At 38.8% G+C, this 14,372-nt stretch overlaps 1 long non-coding RNA gene across 1 annotated transcript in view; it reads right to left on the bottom strand.

The window, feature by feature from the left end:
* The window catches only part of LOC149916824 (uncharacterized), a 510,270-nt gene extending 497,411 nt beyond the window's left edge, over nt 1-12,859 (bottom strand). Inside the window, exon 1 of the long non-coding RNA XR_016469166.1 lies at nt 12,778-12,859. This is a non-coding gene — a long non-coding RNA (uncharacterized LOC149916824). The remainder of the gene's footprint in view (nt 1-12,777) is intronic.
* Nucleotides 12,860-14,372: the final 1,513 nt, after the last annotated feature.

Raw genomic sequence — 14,372 nt, 5'->3', positions numbered from 1 at the left:
TTACCATATGTTCTTCAAAATGAGATTTGAGAAACATCCAGAAGTTTAAACTAGAGGAAATGTTACCCACTGCTAGTAGTACTGTGTCTATTAGGGCATATATTTTTTGTACTTGGGATATAACTTATGTATAGATAAGAAGATAAGCATATGAGAGGAACAGCCTGAAAAAATAACACAAATTTAAATACATCACATCTTCACTAAAAATTCTGAAAATCATCACATGCAACAGCTTAAGTCAACAATTGTATTTCTCATATGCATTTTGGATCATCTATGCAAAAATGCATACATACTTCTGAAAACAGGACATCAAAAACTAAGACTGCAGTTCCCTTGCAGTCACCCAAATAATAAAAATGATTTTAATTACAGCATAGAAACACAATCACTTCTAAATTGTATTTGTCAACGTTTTCAATAGTGTTTACACAAAGATGCCAGAAATCAAACTACTCATTTTCAGAAGGCCTTTTTTGTATAAGTTTTCACATCCACCAACTGGTCTGAATAAGCTATATTTTGGATCCCCATTTCTTCAAAAGTACAGAAGCATTCTGCACTGTAGTTGCAACATCATTGCATTGGGTCACCTGAACCTGAGCTGTCAACAGCCAGGGAGCAGAGTGGGCACTCAGCTCAATGGAATGCAGCTCCTGCCAGTGAAATTCTCTGCCATCCCATGTTAAATCTTGAGCTATTTTTCAAGACAATATAAAAATTCCCATGGATAGTGGCCATGCAAAACCTGCCAGCCCTTCCCCTGACTCCCTCCACCACAAGCAGGAGCTGCCTGCCTCAAGAGCAGCATAACAGCACCTAACTACCAGGGTAGATTCAAGCACTGATCTCGTTTTCCACCACGAAACCTATGAAACATGACTGCAGTGCAGAAAGAAACATTTACTGTTGCTACATATCATTTAGTCTATCAGTGGTCCACTGAGGCATGCAAACATTTTTGAATTCTTCGCCAAGACAGCAAAATTGCAATAAGTATAACACTGTCAACAGCCTGCATGCTCGAAAAAGGAGAAGTAGCAAAGCTTGAAGTTTTACAATGCATTTCCTGGAAAACAGACTCTATTAAGAGAGACTGACAGCATCAGTTCCAATGGCCAGCAGCTGCCTGTTGGGTGACCTCTCATCTACTCCAGAGTACCCTCTTGGCAGAATACGACACAGAGAAGGGACTTGTCTGTCAGGGAGGCAGAAACTCCAGCTTATTAGTGCAAAATCACTGTTTGCCGTGGAAAACATTTAACTTTTCCGTGTGAAACTTCTGTTCTTCAGTTGGATATTTGTAGGCATCACGCTATTCAGCAGAGACGGTCACTCCTTACAGTGTTACTTCTAAAGCTTAATCTGTCCTTCAGAACTTGGTAAGACAATGGCTGTCACAATAAGGTAAGGTCTTGTTGAATTAAATTATTCTTAATGAAGAGGCCATATTTTGGGAAAATCTGCTTCTCCAGATTTGCCTATCAGAAGATTATAGTACTCTTTTGCTAAAGAAACATTGAATGCCACAGACCCCAAGGCTGAAATTACTTGGTTACTGGCAGAACCAGCATGAGCATTCATTTATTCCTGTCTTCCTCCCTCAGTGGTGTTGATTGAATTATACATACGGCAGCATTTCAATCATATGAGTTGATATTCTTAAAATTAACCAAAATAATTTTTCTATTACATTGTCTCCTAAAGTCATATAGCTTCAAGATTTAGAATATAAAGCATCTGAAATGATTCTACGTCTCAAAGAAGCAGGAAACATTTACTTATATTGGACCACTGTCAACAGTGTAGTAATACATGTAAATGTGGCCTCTTCTGAAATCCTTTAGTTCCGATACTTTGCTTTCCCTGTGTGAAGAGATTTCCAAGTTTTCATTAAAGTTATAGACTCCACTCCTTTAGTTACAGACATAGCGGCATGCTGTATGGGACGACTCATAAAGAAGCCATGATTTGTTCAGTTTATGTTGAACGATAGAAAAAGTACAATATGAGAAGCCCTCTATTACTGTATGTAATTAGCTAGAAGTTTACCATATTTTTATGCCTAGCAACCACTTATCAAGGACTGAACACTAGCTGACAGAAAAAAAAAAAAAAAAGCAACTTCACACTAAGGGATTATCTGGACCTCACCCTCTATCAGAAATAATGAATATGATTTAATGGATTATTTAAACAAAATAACAATGATGGCAAAGAAGTTGAACCAGTTTTCTATATGGAAAGGTAGGATAAATTGTCCACAAATACAGAAATATCACAGATGTGAGCCCAAGGGCCAAAACCCAGAGCACTGCTGACTGCTAGAAGAGATGTACCCAGGAGGATCTCTAGGGAAGGATAGTTAGAATGTTCCATTCTTTGTTTTGTGCCCAAATAAAATGCCTTAGTTATCTGTTGAGACAGTTTTAATAATGTGGTGACTGACTATCATCTCTCGCTGCGCAGAACTAATAAATGGTTAACAACCTGCTTATCTCTTCTAGGGCATGGACGTAACACCATAAAAGTATGTGTGAAGAACACGTTGACCTCATTACATGATCAAATGTGTGGACTTTTTTCTTGAAAAGAGATCATAATGCACAGCTTCTTCCTCTGTACAGCCAGGGAGGCATATGCATTGTTGTGAAACTGAACATTCCCTGGAGTGTCAGTAAGCTGAGGAAAAGGTAAAGATCTTGGTACTAGGGCAGCTCAAAGAAAAGTTCACAAAATAACAAGAAGAATATCTGAAATATCATCAGAAAACAAGCCATTTCCTTCACACAAAAATATAAAATCCACAATCCTCAGTACCAGAGCACTGATGAACACACCATGAGTTCAAGTATTTTTTCTGATATGCTTTTCTTTATGCATTAAGAACCAAATAGTCTGTATTTCCATCCATCTGGATGGTTCCACAACATAATATGACCCTAAAATACTGTACTAAAAAGAGCAAACCAATAGACATAACTAAAAACAGCACTCCGGCAGAAAGCCATGTTTAAAATATATGTATGTATAATATACATATATAATGCAGCCAATACTAAAACATTCTTCACACCAAATAATGTACTAAACTAACCACATGGCTAGTTATCACAGGTGCCCTTGTTGTGGCAGCTAATCACACCGTGACCCCAGTGCCCTTTGATTCTGTTAGTGGTGGTTCAAATCCTGTCAGCATGTTTCCCATTTGACTGATGATTAAATCATTCCCAACATGCTTAGAACAGAGTCATTCTTCTGATTTCACTTTTTGGCAGCCCAAAAAGTACCTTGCTCATCTTCCCCAGGGAAATCTTCAGATCGCAATTGCTCTTTGTATTTCTTTCCTATTCCTTTTCTCCCTGCCAGAGTTTAATGATAAGATTGCTGAAAGACAGTAACATTGCAGGACTTTTGCAGAACTGAAATCTAGGCTCCTGAAAGGGAACAATGCATGCAGATTTCCTGACTCTCATTCCAAAGCAAAGTTAGAGAGCCACTAACATTACAGAAACATCAAATAATACAGTTGCAAAGCTCTTGCCCAATTACCAAAACTGAATAGATTTAAAAAATGAAATATTCCTTCTTTTCCCACATGTAACTAGCCACATTTTACAATGCAAGATCCAAACTCCTTGCACAGAATCTCAGCCTATTAAAATAGTAATGAAAGATCCTTGAAGAAAATCTTCCTTTTTTTTTTTTTTTTTTTTGGGAAATAAAATTCCAGGACCTTGCTGGTCTACTTCTTCATTTCCCCAAAAAATAATATGCAAGTGACAATGCAAAAATATATTGTACACTATCAGACTGGCGCACTGCCAGAGGATCTATGCCACTCCCCATCTCTGCAATATCTTAACACTTGCCATCTAAAGTGATAATTATGTGAAATTTAAACGAGGCTGCATGAACAAATTTTATCAAGTCCAACTACAAAATGAGTAGAGTAACAGGAAAACTTCTTACCAGCCTCTACTGTGGATTCTTCATAGGGTCACTTAAGTATCTCCCCGTGTCAAAATGAGCGCACACAGAAAGTTCAGAATTCCAAAACACTACAATAATGTGCATTTTCTTTATACAAACAAGTACTGCAAGTTATGAGATAAAGAACATTCCCAGCTAGTAAACAATAGCCAGCACACCTTACAACTGCGTCACTTTTTACCGTGCAGAATGACAATTACATTAAGAGATGCATCACTGCAAAACTTGCATACCTTTAACTCACACTCTGAATGACAAAAGATTCTGAGTACAATTCATCCCTCTAAAATGATTTCAAGATATGCATTTATTATGTTTAACTATGATTCCTCCTTCTGCTTTTAAAAGATTGGAACTCTAACACTAAAATGAAATAACTTCATTGTGAATTGAAAATACTTGTTTTCCAGTTATTTGCATAACATAAGATACTTTATATATCATTATGCTTTCCTATTTATTATGACCATAAAAAAAAAAAAAAAAAAAAAACCTTGAGTCTCTCACATTTTTAGAAATCTTTAATGTTGATTGAAAGATGGTGAAAAGACCAAAAGAATTCAGATTTTATCAGGTGATGCTTAATTGGAGGCGCAGCAACAAAGCTAAAAGAAAGCATGAACAGCAGATATTTTGATTTACTGGCCTCCACTCTTTTGTCAAATGTTGGGAATTTATTGCACCCACAGGAGATCTCGTCAGTTTCATGGAGTTATCTTACAGAATGGTTTGCAGACGCTGTTCACCTGAACAGCTGTTTCCATCAGCATTTCAGTCTTCTCTGGAACGGAATGATTAATTCCATTCTAAGGCTGTTATCTTTTCAGAAGCATTTCCTGTTCTCTGATGCACACAGCCCAGGAGTTGGTTTCAAAACAGTTTTTTTTTAATTACTGGCCAAAGACACCAAAGCGAAGTTAGAACTGAACAAAGAAGCATGCCATATTTATTCTTTCATTAGATGAATTAGAAGAAAGCCCTTTCTGATAGTCTTCCAATTTTCCAATGTTCTATTTTTTTTCTACTAGCTCTGCAGAATCTTAAAGGCCAATTAATGCCCTTGCAGATTTTCCAGGTATTCCTGTTCAATCCCAGAGACACAAGGAACTTGACTTCTTATCAGTTTCAGAGACTACGGTGCATTGCATAGAAATGTCAGATTTATGATTAAATACATTTTCTTCCAAAGTCAAAATTTCATTTTTATACGAGGTGCTTTCTGGAATCATTGAAACTTAATAACAGAAGGTCTAAAGGGCAACTCTGATAGCGGAACTAGTTTGTTTTCTGTCTCCACTGATGTAAAACAAAAGAAATCCCAAATTTAAGTACCCCATGGTTGTCAATAATGTAACTAACAACAGTTTTCAATCAGCAACAGATGTCAGGGAAGTGTCCACAGCACCCAGTTTGCTATGCATCGAATAGCTACAGGCTTACAGCCACATAGGCATGGCTGTTGTGCAGGCTCTCAAACTAGTTCAGAGGGAGAAGTGCTTCAGCCATGGGCTACTCATGCCCTAAGGTTTCATTTTTTCTTTCTTTGGGATTCAGACTGCTGGTAATAGACCTGAAGCTATTCTGTACTTAGAGTAGGCTTTCTCTATATTTATGTCTCCATGCCCATTTAGCTGACTCCACAGCTACTTTATAATTTTACTTTTATAAGTGAGCTCTTTTGAAATCAAAATTTCTGTTACTGACAGGCAGCAAACATCATCTCAACTCCATCTCTGCTAAGCAGGGTCCTCTGGGCCTTCAGTAGAGCGTTTACACAGTATACTCCTCTAGCTCACCTTATTTCAGCAAGAACACACACATTCCAAATTGTAATGCCAGTTCAGCTCTTTCCTTGGTAACAGGCTTCAGTTTCAGAAAAGTGATCACAGGTATCTCCAGTCTTCAGATCTTTTCCTTACAGTTTCTCTCAAGAAGCTGAGGCACATTCATGCACACCTTCTACCCTAAAGTAATCATGCTTTCCCACTGCTCCCTTGACCTGCACCTAGTCATCTTCATAATCACAAGAATTCCTTGGATCCTTTATCTTCAGTTGCCATCTTCCTTAATCTTGCAAACAACAGGTCACACCAAGCACCTTCTGAAAAGCTAGATTTGTTGTTACAGCTCAGTATTCCATTGTTCTTATTTATGGAATTTATAAACAGATTTTTCAGGTTTCAGAAGAGTTTATGTATTAGTTCACTAGTGAAAGCTGTTCAAAACTCTGATGCAAACAAGCAACAAATTGTGAATGAAAAGTTTCATTTGTGTTGTTTGAAAAACAATGGGGAGAGGTAAGCTATAAGTTAAACATTTTTTACTCCCTGGCCATTTACTGAAATTTAATTTTAGCTGAATTTTCAGATCAGTGAAAATTCATTGCTGCTAGTGGCAAAGACATAATGCTATTCTTAGTTTCAAGCTTATTTCTTGAGATATGTTCTAATGGGACTGCAGATTCAACACATTCATCTCATTCATTTTACTTTATTCTGAAAGCAGATATCCACTTTTGGAATGGCACACTTCATTTGGCATTATTAAGCAACAGAGTAGGCGACAGTGATTATTTATTTCATGACATAGTAGGTAATAAAATAATATAAATAGAGAAATACACTTCAAATTATCAGTTGTGAAGTACTTCATGGAACAAGTAAAACTCATAGATCAGTACACGGAAGAGTTTGAAAAAACACCCACTTAGGGCCAACGATATTTAAAGGGAATGTACTCTGAAAGTAATGCCTCCTGTTTATTTCCACGGAAACTACAACAGAGAACACAGTAACACTACTTGACAGAGCAAATTCTCAGCTGCAAGATACTCCTTTTCAACAGTCACCACCACTAGCTGTGCGTTTTTACCACCCATGAACAAGAGCCTGCATGCCATGCTTGTACAAATCTGCACCAATGGAAGTAATCCATTTTCACTGTTGTCACTAAAATGCACACCCACCATTTCATTCTGCTCGCATCCATAAGTTTTGAAACTTGTAGTTTTGAAACTACCAGCAAACTGAATCCCAAAAAAAGAAGAAAATGAAACCTTAGTGCTCACATCCATCAATGAATATAAATGAGTCCCATTTTTTTCTGCATGGAGGAATTCAGTGACACACTTTTGCTTCATACGCACTTCCATGTCTGACGCCATTTATGTCAGACTGTCCCTCTGCTGCCATCTGTCACATGGCAACAAAATAATAGAATAATGGCAAGAAGGTTCAACTTCTCCTGCCACACCAACATCTGCCTCTGATTTTGTGGGCCAACATGATAAAAGGGGAGGCATTACTTCTGCAGCAGCCTTCAAAAGAACAGAATATATTCCTGAAGTAATGATACTAATTGAATGAACTTAGCCTCTCTAATTTTTAACTGTACCTCTTCAAAAAAATCTATTTTCATTCATTACTTCGTTAATAAGTATGAAAATCATTCTATGACATCCTCTTACTACATAAAGTCAAATAATAAAGGTTCTGGTGGGATTTTATAGATTCCATTATATGCAAAGGAAACCCTTAAATTCTAGAAATATATCAATTGTTAAACTTGCAAATGGTCCAATTTAAATTGGAAAAAGTGATATAAAGTATACTTCTGAATTTAGCAAAGCCAGTGCCAAAACTCAATATTTTCCTCAATAAAAGAAATAACAGGAATAGAATAAACAGAAGACTTCAATTTTATTATTATTTTTAAAAACAAAGGTGATCTAAATTTATGCCTAACAAGTAGAATGGAAAGGATCTGACAGAAAGAAAATTCTGTCAAGTGGCCTGCCTGAAAATATTACTTAAATTTCTTACAGCGTACTCCCTTTTCCAATGGTCACCTATGGCTGCAAAACTCTTTTCCATTGCATAGTATTTTTTCCTAGTACTATTCATCACAGTGGAATTTAAAAAGCATTTGATACAAAAGCAAGAGGAAAATGTGCCGGACACTTTCCTTATATTTTTTTATTAGCTCACTAAATATTACATTTGTTTTGACATTTTACTTTAACAGCACAAGCAGGGATTAACTCTGAAAATGAATGTCAAGTTATTTGCCATAAATCTATCATTAGCTAGGTCCAACATCGGATATATTTTACTCTTCTGTTGTAGACTCTACCATTACTTCTGAGTCTACTGACTGTTGAAGTTCATTACTACAAACACCACCCTGCATTTAGGCAGATATCTCAGCAGAATCCATAATCTGATAGCCTTCTCCCCACTGTAGGCCCTCACCACGTAAGTGTAAACCACACACCATACCCTGACCCCCTGAGTGAAGTTTCTGTTTGCCATTCCAAGGCCTAGTGCAACAATTAGATTTACAAAACAAGGATGTGGGATTACTGAAAGTCACACATGCTTCTGCCAGACTTTTTTGCACATAGGTGAATTTCACCTGTCTTTCATGTTTTTCCCCCTCATTTTTGATCTTAGCTATAGCCTGTCTAGCCTACTTATATCTCAGCTTGTATCCAACCAGCATATTCAAAAAGCTGCTGCTAAAATTATCCCTTTCATGCTGCTCAGACCCTGCCAGACATTCATATTCAAATCAAACCCTTCATCCTCTGCTTCAAGTTCACGGTGCTTCTTTTAAATCCAAGGCCCAGAAAAACACAACACATACCTACAGCTTTGCACTCAGCTTGCTCTATTCATTTTAAAACTTCCCTTCTTCCTGTTATGTTCTCCTCCCTTTCATGTCTATTTTATTTTCTATACTATTCCTTAAGGTTAGTGCTTTCTCTTGCTGTCTGCAAATAAAACTCATCAGCTCCTTGATTTAAGTCTTTCTGTAAAACACCCTCATTTCAAGGTCTGGAGGTGAGATAGAGAGAAGGGGGGTTTTATTCACCACCTCTCTTTGAGACTACAACAAAATTCAGAAAGTGAGTCAGTCACATTGTCTCACAGACTTCATTACACTTCTGAACATCTTAACTCCATAAAAGAGACTCTTACCATCAATCTGGATAACAGCGCTACTTAGACACTCAAACTCCAAGTCATCTTCAAATAAAAAATTGAGAAAACCCAGGCAACTTCAAGCAAAGACGGTTCTAAAGCTATTAATTTTCCTAAACACTGTAAATCTTTTGCAAATCTGTATTGTGATTGAAGAAAACTGGCTCTTTGTCTTACTGTGTATGTTCTTCATATTATTTTCATTTCTAATTGACTGAAAGAGCTCCTGACTCTGGTAATCCAAAGAAAGAGCCTCTAAGAAGAAAAAGAGCAATTCCAGTCTTGGGTCTAATTTTGTACTGCTCTGATTTCATCTCCTATATCCCTAAATTCAATTAGCTTGCATCTATTTTCATTTAATCTATTTAATCTCACAGCACTCAGCTGAGACTGGCACAAGGCACCACTGTCATTACCCTGCAACTGCCACTTGCTCACTCAGGCTTTTCAATGCCAGGGGAGTTCATCCTTGCCATTTCATAGCCATCAACAGCCCTGACAACAAGATAGAGAAGCAAAAGAGTAAATGATCAATTAAAAAAGATCCGTTTTATGAAACTCTCCACCTGCTAATGTTTGTTCTCAAGCACAGAGCTGTGTGTCACCAAGGCTCTTGCTGGCAGCCTCCCAGGGTTACTGCAACAGTGCTGAGAGTCCATAGGTGGTACCTGTCATGATTTTCATGCTGAAAGCTAGAATGATATCTGTTCCTTTACTATATTTCACTTTAATTATCAAGTCTCAATTAACACCCTGCCACTCATCTCTGTTTGCTTTGCACCATTTCCTGCAAACATACTTTAGAAATAAAAAAATAGGAAAAAAGGGGAGTGGGGGAAGGGAGAATATGACTATCAGAACCTTAGTTTATCCAGTAACATGATTTTCTGTCTGAAGGGAGATTTTCATCTTTTAATTCTTTTTCTAATTAGTTTCTGTGACCTGCATTCAGCATTTCCCACAATTTGCCTATCAATGACATAAAAAGATTATCTTTTTCATGTTGCTAGAAGAGAGTCAGGGACCTCAGAGTTAAATTCAATCACTGAAATGATGCTAAGCCTCCAATCTCATTTCCCCAACCCTTATTTCCTCCTTTCTCTCCCTGGTTTCCCATTCCACTGTGTTACACTGTTGTTCCTGAATGTCCAGGGTGAATAGTTGGCCCCAAATATGAAAAGAAATTTAATTCTTAAGTAAAATTATACCATATTATTAGGGGTCTACCATAGAAAAAGAAAAAAGCCTTTAAAGTTCTAAAGCTGAAATCTTTAAAGTATTAACAAATGTTTTATCTAAGGATCAAACACCTTTTGAAGAACTATAGGTAATTCTGCTGGCTTCAGCTTGCAGAATTTCTCTTTACTTAGCATGTCATTTTTCTGCATAGAATGAAGGCTTACAAACTCTCAAAACCACAGGCAATTTAATTCACTAAGTTCCTGCAATGGGATTCACTTTTCAGAAGTCTACAAATCCCTGGGAATTGTCTCAATTCTTAGCTTTACAGATCACAGGCCAGATGCAGCAGTTTAAAGATGGCTGTTACACAGCACATACAAGTGTGTTCCTACATAAATAAACAATTCAGCTCTAGATATGAAAAAAAGGCCTCTCTCTAGAGGCCTACCAAAGCAGTACAAACGTTCCACTGGCTCCCAGTATACCAAACCCTATCTCCCAGCAAGGTGGGGATTGCACCCACGTAGCAGTGAGGCACCCTGGTTCACTGTTACCTACATGGTCTGTTGCCTAAACACCGTTTAAAATTTGGTCCAGAATGACTCATCCCATATGACAAAAGATACAATGGCACTACACACCGGCAGAAATAGTGTCATTACGATAAGGAAATAACAGATAGAAGACAGAGGATGGCCCAGGGGAAGAAGTTTGGTTTAGAAGTTTTTGTTCATTTGTTTATTGTTCTTCAAGGCTCTATTTGTAGCACTGACACAAAGAAAAAAATCTCATTCGGCTCCACTTCTCAGCTGAGTATTTCCTTCCCTGGCACATTTAAAGGCTCTATTGAATGTAGATAATGAGCTCAATAACCAAAGGCATGGGCAGAAACTTCTGCCTATAAAATACCTTCTCCTTGAACATATTTTCAGAATCTCTCTATACACATCTGACAAAGAACTGTAGAACTGAACCTGGAGGTCTTTAGCCATGTGGCTCCCTGACAGAGCACTGCAGCACGGCTGGCTGCGACCCGCGGGCTCACACACACACCTTAGGTTCCTCTTTGTGCACATCTGCATTGCAGCCCCTTCCCTGCCCACTCGCACATGCAGCAGCACATCTGCCAGCTCCTCCTGCCTGCCCCATCCTTTTTCCCAGACACACGCAGCCCAGGCACACCTCAAGGGAAAGGGCAGGAAGCCTTTAGGGAGACAAACAACACCGAGAAAGAGGTTGCACCTTGCAAGAGACCCTGCACGGAGAAGTCCTGCTGGTTTTAAGGTGTTTCAGACTCCAGCCACAGGGGTTATGGCAAACCAGCTTGACAGCCCAAGCTATCTGTGCAACACAGACATCTCCCCTGAGATTCAATGTTCGTCACATGCATCATTTCCTCATCTCATCACTCCTATTCACTCAGAGCCAATTTCTGATATGATTATCATTTTTGACATGTTTTTATATAGAATTTCATTTGCACAGCATCTTTTGAGAATTCTCGCCTTTTTAATAAAAGGTAATAATCACGTTTATTTCAACAAGTCGAATTTTTATGGTAATAAATGAAGTGAATAATTACTACGCTGTTGCCTTTAGAAATACCTAAGGGCGAGTTGGGCAGCCAGAGGGAGAAAGTGGCTCTTGTCTTAAGGTGCGATTCATTCATCCAGTAAGGCAGCAGGAGGGCACTATTAGCAACTATAATCATCAGAGAAATTCTGGTCAAAGAACCATTAGCATAACAATACTTCTCATGTTCACTAACTACTGGAAATGACAACAGGGAGACTGTCCTACAGCACAACAGCGACACAGAAGACAGGAAATAATTGCAGAAGCCAAGTGTGAGCCTTCGTATTTTTCAGATCCTTCACGGGGGAATACTACATCAGAGTATTGATTTGAAGAAGTAATTACACAAAATATTCTGTTAGTGCTTACTTGCAACACCACGCTAGTCCTTAGATGTTGTGATGTAATACTGTAGATGGGAAGACGTTGTAAGGCTGGTCTGCTTTAACAAGGCAAAAGAAACAACAACAGAACGACTAAAACGTGACGAACTGCATCAAGATGTTCCCCTTTGTCTTCCTTATCCGTGTGCGCAGAGACTTCTCCGATTGTCCCTGGTTCCACAGCAATCTTCGGGACAAAAGGAGTGTTGGGAGGAAATAAACGACCCTCAAGACTAACAATCGACCATCGGGACGCTACACGACAGAGAAGATTGCCAAATAAGGCTACGGCTGTTAGTCAGTCATTAGGGGGGAATAGGTACTTGGGAACGTAACGAGAATGTAATACATGTTAAGATATAACCTGTTTACCAACGATCAACTGGTGGAACGTTCTTGGAGAGTTATCTCGATGCTAGCCCAGCGCTGCCAATGCAGAACGCCTCACTTAACGGTAACAAAACTTTGCTGTTAAGTTTCTATTCACCGATTTCCTTAAATCAGTACAATATGAAACCACAGTCATTATTTGCAGATTGCATCTTGGTGACAATTAACTAAAAATAACCACTGTTTTGAAAAGCACATTTCACGTTTAATCCTGTAACAGCAGCAGGACCAGCGCAGTGAGAAGACATTACAAAAAGAAGAATGCTCACCTATCTCCAAAGATCTCAGCTACCAGAAAAGCTCCACAAAGGAGGGACGTCCAACAAAAGATCCTTCCTCAGTGGCAATCAGCTCTTAAATGAGGTCTGGCTCCACCCCTTCCAGTCACACAGCTTTATTGCCTCCACCCGTGCTCCCAGCGCTGACCGGGTCTCCTTTTCCAGGTGCTCAATCAGTGATTCATGCCGTGACTCAACAGTTTCCATACAAATCCATAACTACCAACTAGGAATAAATTAGACAATGTTTTCACTTGTAGGGGAAAGTCAGCTAGCCTCAAAAAAAAAAAAAAAAAAAAAAAAAAAACCTACAAATACAAAAGACATAAGTCTGTAATATTATCTAACCTTCCTACTGGTCTGAAAAGCAATAAATCTGCACAGAGATCATTGTACTTCCCACAGTGCAGGCACAGATCTACAGAGCAGTGTCCAAAACGACCATGCAGGTTTCACTTTGCTGCTCTGACTTAGATCTTCCAGCTGGGCTGACAAATGTCTGCCTTTCGTGCACCACTTGCGCTCCTTTAATATATCATGCCCCTGGGTAGCTTCCTGTATGTTCTTTTTCTTGCTCTATGTTGAAATAGAGAATTTTGGCCAACTGGATTTATTTCCTGAAGTGTTCTTTACTCATTGCCATCAAAACTAAATGCCCACCACAAGTTTTTCTTCAGCAGTTTACAACTTTTCCATACTCAAAAAGAACAGGTGAAATGAGCCATGCCTCTCCAGGGAAACCTGTGAAACCAGAGCTGTATCAAGAAAACCACAGAGCAAGGACAGAGTAGCTCCTCCTGCACCCAGGGTTTGACTGGGGCACTTGTGCAGTTCCTGCTCCCAGCACTCCTGCTCAGCCTCCTTGGTAGTGACAGGGAGGGTGGGTAGCACCCTACCAAAGGCAACTGGTGCCATCTCCTCAAGTCCTGCCCTGATCTGGGTCTCCATGCCTAAGATCTTCTGGCACGCACACAAGACAGGGACAAACAAAAGATACAAAATTTGATTAAATTCATAAATTACGCCAATATTTTTCATCCCACACCAGAATGCTTCCCTGTATCCATACACATAATCAGAGCACGCAGTGTGCCCAGGTCTTGTTGGGCATGATAACGTAATGTTTCAGCTGATGAAAAGCCTGTCTGGTTCTAAATTCAAGAAATGTACTGCACTGGTGAGAGAAGCAGAATTGGGGCACCAGAAATAGGAACCCCACAGGTTGCAGTAATTGTACTTCAAGCAGATGCCTTCCCAAGTAGCATCTTGAAGCATGAGGAAGCAGGAACAACACCAGTCTCCACAAGTATACTGCAAAACTCCTACTCCACTCAACTAATGGACCTTCACTCCTTCAGAACATCTCTCTATAGCAGAAGAAATGATCTAATTTAATGTTTGAGACACTGATTAATCAGGAAAGAAAGCAAGAAGCAATGTGCTGTTTGAAATTCATGGTAACTTTTTGCCCCACATTAGGTGAAATGTGCTAACAGCTCACTTAAATTTTGTGTTGGAAGGCCTTCTGTTTAGAACCATTCCATGCTGAAGAGTTTAATTATAATTTTAAAATTCAGTTAAGATAA

Source organism: Phasianus colchicus, chromosome 9 (assembly GCF_987193195.1).
Source record: "Phasianus colchicus chromosome 9, bPhaCol1.hap1.1, whole genome shotgun sequence".
Lineage (NCBI taxonomy): Eukaryota > Metazoa > Chordata > Aves > Galliformes > Phasianidae > Phasianus > Phasianus colchicus.
This window is presented reverse-complemented; position numbering and strand designations above follow the sequence as displayed.